Source organism: Poecilia latipinna, unplaced genomic scaffold, assembly GCF_001443285.1.
Source record: "Poecilia latipinna isolate Pla-1442-1.1 unplaced genomic scaffold, P_latipinna-1.0 Scaffold1408, whole genome shotgun sequence".
Lineage (NCBI taxonomy): Eukaryota > Metazoa > Chordata > Actinopteri > Cyprinodontiformes > Poeciliidae > Poecilia > Poecilia latipinna.
In genome coordinates, this window is record NW_015114024.1 from 97,619 (window position 1) to 105,691 (window position 8,073).

General features: G+C 45.0%; 1 long non-coding RNA gene across 1 annotated transcript; it reads right to left on the bottom strand.

The window, feature by feature from the left end:
* Positions 1–354: 354 nt before the first annotated feature.
* Positions 355–5,541, bottom strand: LOC106962395 (uncharacterized). The gene is made up of 3 exons (XR_001427967.1): positions 5,450–5,541; positions 3,060–3,108; positions 355–1,059 (listed from the first exon to the last, which is right to left on the bottom strand). It is a non-coding gene; the product is annotated as an uncharacterized LOC106962395 (long non-coding RNA).
* Between the last annotated feature and the right edge of the window lie 2,532 nt (positions 5,542–8,073).

Here is an 8,073-nt window from a genome sequence, read left to right on the forward strand (position 1 = left end):
CGAGGATTTACGAACCTGGACGATTATTCTGACTACAAAAGCTGCTGGAGTTTCAAATCCAACAGGAAGTCAGAGTTCAGAGCTTTAAATAGAAACCCAGCAGCTTTATGAAGGATCCACAAGTGAAAGAAGAATCTGCTGAGTCATGCAAGGACCAGAGTGCTGAGTCGGTGGTTGCTACGGTGATTCCAGATATTTACCTGTGATTTTCAGAAGTCTAGAAATATAATGAGGGTAAATCAAAGTTAAACTAATTCAAGTCTAAACAGTTCCTGATTTTTCCAAAAGTATGAAACTGAGTTCAGTGGGAGAACCTAAGAAACTAAGTGGTGAAAACATGGAGTGGTGAAAACATGGTGAAAACATGGAGTGGTGAAAACATGGAGTGGTGAAAACATGGTGAAAACATGGAGTGGTGAAAGGTCGTAGCTACCAAACCGCTACATCTCGCGCCGTGCTGCTAAAGCATCAGAGTCCAACTTCCTCTGACTTGTTCAGGCTTCAGCTGTGAGGCCCGGCTGACCTGCAGGTCCAGACAGGACTGGGTTTTCTAACTCAGTCAGTTCCATCATGAAATTGTTGAACTGAAGCTTCCTGAGCGTGTTAGCCGTAGCATCCCCATGCTAACCTGATGCTAGGCTAGCATCTTAGGGAACCTGGACGACTGGCTGGACATGAAGGACCAGGTTCGATTCAGCCAACAGGTCTGCAGCTCTAGTTTGGATTTTATTATCTTGTGTTTTCTTATTGTTGAAAGTGATTTCATATTTCTGCTACAGAGAAATAATTAATCAGTTCTAAATTTAATCCACTCTGTTAGCAGGAACTGTCAGACACTGTGATGTTATTTCTATTCCTGCCAGAGAAAACGTTTGTTTCCTTTTTTTAAAATTGGATGTCTGTCCTCCCCAACAGCAACTTCCACGTGCACGCCCACGTGCACGCACAGAGCAGAGCAGAGAGATTTCAGGCTTGTGGCTGGTGAGGCCAACAGAGCAGCAGGCTTTACGTAACCCAGTTGGCCCCCAGACTGTGTTCGGGTTGAATGGGGACATCTCACTGCAACACACAGAGAAAAGCCTTTCTGTACACACACACACACACACACACACACTCACACACACACACACACACACACACTAGTACCCAGAAAATGCTCACACACAAAGGCGAGCAGGAACACTGTGTATCCTCCACACACACATTTAAAGAGTGGAAACTAGGCTGGGACGTCCTGTTCACTTCTGCCCTCTCAGCCAATCAGAGCTCAGCTCTGTTGCACAGCTCTGCAGGCTGTCGCCCCGAGTAACCTGCACCAAATGAGCTGCTGACCCTCTGTGTGTGTGTCCATTATATACATCAGATGTGGGGATGAGCTGTGGGCTGTAATCATCATCACAGCGTGAGGATCTGGACTACGGGTCAGTGGGACAGTCCAGATTTAGACAGAAATGCTGAATGTTTGGGTCTAATCAGCTGTGAAGGTCGATTCATTAAACGAGACCAGAGTCTGAAACTGGAAGTGATGGAAGACATGTGATCTAATGGCTGCCGTGTTTCTGTGGCTGCAGGTTTAAACCAGATAAATAAGCTGATGAGTCAGCATGGAGAGGTGGCGCTGCGTCAGGAACCGTCTGCAGACAGAACCTCTGTTAGCCTGCATGATGCAGCGATGCAACCGGCTCTGGAGCAAAACCAACACGCCTTCTCCAGGCGTTTCCTGGACCGAAGGGAAACTCCTCGCAGCGCCACCTCCGTAAGCGGCGTGCACACGGGTTTTTCTGGAACATCTTTTATCAGCTCCAGGATGAGGCTCCTTGTTACCTTCACACATTAAGGTTAAAACGTTTCCTGGTTTCACTGGCTGAGCAGAAATCTGGCTTCAGAAGCAGTTTTTCCTCTGACTGGACAATAAATTAGCAGGAAACACAAATGATTTTTATGCAAAAGTCTCTCCATCAACAGAATTTAAAATCCAAAACATTCTGAGGTAAAATATCAGCTTTTAGCGACACGTATCAGGTGACAGAGAGACGGACATTCAGCCGTTTGCTCTCAGTTTCACACCCAGCCTGGAGCAACACAAACATTCAACACGTTTCTCCGGCTCCTTCAGTCGCGTCTACAGAGTAAAATTAACTTCTTTCAAAAGTTAAAATCAGTCCTCATGTTTTCCTTTTATCCTGGTTTATACTTTAAAACACTAAACTGCTGTCATGAAGCTGGTTCAACACATTTTCTACAACAATCAGGAGTTTCTTCAGGACAGAGACCAGCCGAGGTCCAGATGGAAACTCCATCTTCCTGTTTCTGATCATTTAATGACATCAAAACGTTTTTCAGAACAATTGGAAAAACTGTTTCTCTTTACTTCAGTTTGTCTTTATGAAGGATTTCTAGAAACTGTAAACAACCTGACTGAGACGAGGGGAGGCTGCACAGATTATGAAGACGAGCTGCAGGAAACTTGTTATCCATTATTGGGATCCTGGTGTCAGCTGATTTAACTTGACCTTCATCTTTAAATGCTTTAAGGTCCATAAAGTGGCCTAATATTTCCCTGGTTGCATGGTGGAAACATAACTGTTGCATTGCATAAACTGTAAATGTGTTGCTGACTGGACTCCACAGCAGCTCTAATATGAGTTTTATGAAAGCACATCAGAAGCAGCTGGTCTGATGAACTCAGCCTGCAGACGCTGAGGTGAAGCTGAAGTGTCACCTAGAGATCCCTCTGGCTGACCCTGACTGGTCACCGCGATCCGAAGGCCTGGAGGTTTTTAAATAAAAACTTTAAACTGGTTTCAAAGAGTCTGACTCTCCTGCTTCCTGTTACTGACAAACGGCTTCAACAGGTTCTGGTAGCTTTACTGTTCAGAGCAAAGTTCAGGAAAGAAGAGAAATGATCGTCCAGCTGTTTCTGATCTGATCTGCTGGTGACCTCTGACCTCAGATATTAGACCTAATGAATCTCCACACACACACACTTTACTGCTTTGCTGCTGGTGTGTGTGAGTCAGGATGGACAGACAGGAAGGGGGCGCCGTCGATGCTCTTACCTGCGGCTCAGGTCGGCCACGTGTTCCTGGAGCCAGCTGCTGCTGGCGGCTGGAGGGAGACACACGGATCCAGAGTCAGTGAAACAGAACCAGAACAAAGTAACACCTGAACCGCTTCATTTTCAACTGTCAGCAGAGGCGGGTTCTTCTCAGGATGGAAACTAGAGGCAGAAAATGAAGGAATATGAGTGGCTCCAAAACCGAGCCCTGAGGGACCCCACATGAGGAAGAGCAGAAACTGGAAATCTGCCCCGGATCCAGCTAAACTTTGTTAAAGGACTCACTAAAAAACTTTGGTAAAATCTGTTTTTGTGTCCAACTGCTTGTAATAAAGATCCAATTTAGACACTACAGTGATAAATCCTTTCATTTGATTCGTTAAAAATCTTCAGCAGGAACTAAAATGAAGTAAAAATGGAGCTAAATTTAAGAAAAAGTGCTGGAAACGTGAATAAAACCTGGATAACATGAGTTAAAGTTTTCCTGCTGCGCCTGGGGATGGCGGCCGTCCCGACCAGAACCGTTTGATCTGCAGAGGATCCGACTGACCTCACTGTCTGCAATATCATCTGCTCTCATTTTAGGAGACTGACAGCTTTAACAAAGATTCTGTTTATTTGGTTCTTTAAGAGTAAAGTACAAAATCCTAACATTTACTGCCATTCTTATGAGAACAGATTTTTTTTTCCGGGTCTGAGCGCCGAGCCGGGTCGCTGCAGCTGCAGATGGAGAACATGTTTCTGCTCAGCGCTGCAGGAAACATTCAGAGCCAGCTGGTTCCTCCGTCAGCTGCCTCCGCCGGGTTCAGAGACCCTTCACCTCCTCCGCTCCGCCCCAGACCCGTTCTATTTCTGGACCTGAGCAGCGGCGAGCCGCGCCTCCGTCACCACCAGGATAAAAATATCCCCACTAAGCACAGAGAAGCGAAGCGGCTCGGCTGCTGCGTCCACCTTTACCGTCCGCCGGGGGCCACCGGCTCCCAGCGGAGGTCAGAGGTCCCTCACGTCCCGCGCAGCTCTGGGTGTGTGTGCGCTGAACTGTGTGTGTTAAAGTGTGTGTGTTTGTTTTGCCAGCAGGCTGAGTCAGTCTAAACAAACATTTTAATGGAGTCACTTATTTATGATCCGTGAGCTGCAGGAGGACGTCCGAGTGTTTCAGCGCGTCGCGATGCGAGGAGCAGCACGGCTGACGGAGCAGCGTTGCATAACACACCGCCAGCGCGCGCGCGCGTGTGTGTGTGTGTGTGGCCCCCTCCTTTGAAAAATGTCAGATGTTAAGTGATGTTGAGACTGCTCCAAACACAACAACCAAAAGCTGAAACACACACACACACACACACACTGAGCTCATGCATCAGTGGACAAACTGTGAGTCAGTCAGAGAGAAGAGGAGGAAAAACAAAAGAGGAAAACTACTGGGGGAAGGAGGAAGAGGTGCAAAACGGAGAGGAGGAAGAGAAGAACAGGAAGAACTTAAAACGGCAAAGAAGACGGAAAGGAGAAGAAGAACAGAGGAACTAAAAGAGGAAACAAAAAAACGTGGATAGGATGAATGAGGAAGGAGAGAAAAGAAAAGGAGAAAAAAGAAAAGAGGTGAAAATGGAGAGAATGAGAGGAGAAAATAATGTTAAAATGAAGGAGAAAAAACAAGAGAAGAAGCAGAGACAGGAAAAGAGGATGAGACGGAAAGAAGAAGTCAGGAGGAAGCAAGAGTGGAGGAGAACAAAAGAGGACAGGAAAGAAAGGAGGGAGGAAAGTGAAGGAATGAAGTGAACTGGAGAGGAAGGAACAGGAGGACGAATGAGGACAGGAGGAAATTAAAACAGAGGAAGAGGAGCAGCGAAGGAACAACAGAACAGGCTGAGAGTCATTTAAGGAGCAGGAGGATGCCGAGTCTGTGGTTGCCATGGAGATTCCCAACATTTCCTGAGCATCTTTCCAAGAGGAGGGCAACCAAACGACTGATGAGGGAAAACTTTTTATCAACTTACTGAATAATTACTGAACTGATTTTATTTTTATCCTGTTTTATGCAACAAATTCATGAGAACTTTGGCTCAACGTTCATGTCTGTTAAACCACCAAAAGCATTTCAGAGCGCCACCAGACGTCAGCTTCCTGTGGAAAACACTGACAACCAATCAGCTGTCAGCATGATTCTCTGGAAAACACTGACAACCAATCAGCTGTCAGCATAATCCTGGAAAATACTGACAACCAATCAGCTGCTGCGTTTCATTTGGTTTCATCCGATTTATTCACTGACAGAGGAAAGGCGCCGCCTCACTCCCATAATCCCCCCAAAATATCACAAAGGCTAAATCATTCTGGTCCCCAGAGGAGGCGGGATTACAGAACCGGGCCGGAACCGGAGCAGGGGGCGGGGCTTACCGTCAGAGACGTAGGAGAAGGGTTTGTTCCTGACGGAGAGCAGAGTCAGCAGGTTGAAGAACAGAGCGACGAACGTCCCGACCAGCAGCCGCCCTCTGGGGACACAAACAGATCTGTCACCCGCCGATCAGGCAAAACATTATGACCACCTGCTGCTCTAAGCGCCCGGACCGAGGCAGGGACAGCTGTGGTGTCTGGTACCAACAGCAGCAGAGCCTTTACATCCTGGTAGATCTGATGTTTGTTAACAGGAGAAACGTCTCGTTATACACGAAGTAACCTGTGGAACTTTTCATCAACATTAAGGAATTAACTTAAAACGAGCTCCTACAGGCTGAAAAGCTCCATCTCGGTTAGTTTTGTCTCATTTCACATGGACTAAGGGTCTGGCACTAGAAACCAGACTGAAATACTTGGTAATACTTTGCGTTTTTGCAGGTGGTGCAGAAACATCCTGATGGACCCAAAGCTTCCCAAACCATCACTCTCATTCCCAGAAGCCCCGCCCACCTGGTAACGGAAACGTCTGCAGAGAGCAGAGGGGAGGATTCATCTAATCAGATTAAGATTCATCCATTCCCACATTCCAGGATCAACCAAAACTCTCGTTTCCTCCACTGGAGCGACTACCTAAAACCTCAACCCAGTCCAGGTTCCTCTGGTTCTTCCTGCCCTGCAGCTGATGGGAGACAGAAGGACTGATGGTGAAGCAGGTCCTGAGCCACAGAGCTCAGCCTGCTGCGTCCGCAGCGCACAAAGCAGCATCACCACAGATCCTTCCTCCCAGCAGGAGTTGGGCTCTACAGACATCACTGCTTCCAACGAACTCAATAAGTGCCGATATTTACAAAGCTTTATTTTAAATAACATTCATGGTGCTGCTGCATGTTTTTTGTTGTTGTTTTTTTTGTATAATGAACGCACAAAACATCCTACTACTGGAACATCCCTTCATGGCAGTACATTATTTCCTAACTACACAGTAATTTTTGTAATAATCTTTTACAGAACATTATTATCATTCCTAATCCTGTTTTTATACATTTCCTCCATTCTCTGACCTCATCAGGCATCTTTATATCTGCACAGATATAACTCTGCTGGTTTGAGTTGAGAAGTTTTTCCCTTTAGAAAAATAAAATCCGAATAAATTTATTAAAAAATCCAGAATATTAAACCTCCTGGACACAAAAACAAGCAGAAACTCTTCAAATCAAACCTGAACTGATTGATTTATGTCATGTAAGCTGATAAAATCACCACCAGTTCACAAGTAGAACAAGAACTAAAAAAACTCCACCAATAATCCAATTAAGGGCCCAAACAGCAGGTCAGACTAATCACTACGGAAACGTGGGTGTTGTTGTTCCAGCCAATCGGACGGCAGCTCCAGTCCTGAGAAGCCAATCACGATGAGACAGGAGAGGAAAGGAAAGGGAGATAAGATGGTGGGGGGTAATCCTGTCACAGGCTCAAATCTCTGGGCTTCAGGTCATCAAAGCTGCCATTAATCTGCTCCATCCCACAGAAAGACGCCAAAAGTTTTGCATTTATACAGTTTATACAGTTCTTAGTTTCTTTTTTCAGCTTTTGGGTTCTCATCTGTATAGATCCAGCAGAGACAGATGCTCACTACCAACAGGTGGACACACATCGTGAAGGTCATGTTTAAAACCAACATCTGGGATTTATCCATGACAGGAATCATGGGGAAACTCACCATGGTAGAAATTTGTGAAGAACCACTTACGTTTTCATTTACCCTGAAACACTGGGTGGAGTTTGTGGAGGGAGACGACTCAACAGTAAATTTCACAGTTCTCATCTCAAACTTGTCATATTTTATATTCAGTTGTTTAGAAACAGGCAGTAAATCCTCCAGTAAAATACTTTAATAAACAAACAACTAAAACATCTGTACTTGTGTTCTTTAAAGGGCCTTCTTCTGATATATAATGAAAACAGTAACCCTTCTTCCATCTTCACAACATTTAATTTCCCTTAAGGGTTGATCAAATATTTTTGAATTGAATCTGAATTTTGAATCCAGTGTTGGAGTGCAGAGAGCATTATTATGCTGTTATAAATACATTACTTTAAAATGGTCTCAAAACAGCAATAATATCATTTATCAAAATAACTATTCAGACAATTTATCATGCAGCTAAATCTGTGATTGTTACCTGCTAGCTTAGCATCCAAAGAGGGAAACGCATGAGAACAGGTAAAACTGGAGATTACGCAAAGTAAGTTCCTGAAGGAAAACCTTAAAGTGTATAATTTGGAAATTAAATCAGCAACAAAGTTTGGAGAAAACATTTAAAAACTGAAGAAAACACCAGAGTCCAATAGAAACAGAAGATATGAAGTTTCCTCCAGCACCGCGTCACTAAACAGTTTTAAACGTGGATGAACACACACACACACACACACACACACACACACACCACAATGAGACTGAGGGAGAAGACGTCACTGTTCCTCTAAATGTAATTCTGTTTGTTGCTCTGAGTGACCCAGTTGTTTTGGATGTTCTGTTCTCTCAACAGCTGGCGCTCCCCGTGTGTGTGTGTGTGTGTGTGTGTGTGTGTGTGTGTTTCCCTCAGAGACACACAGGAGGGTAT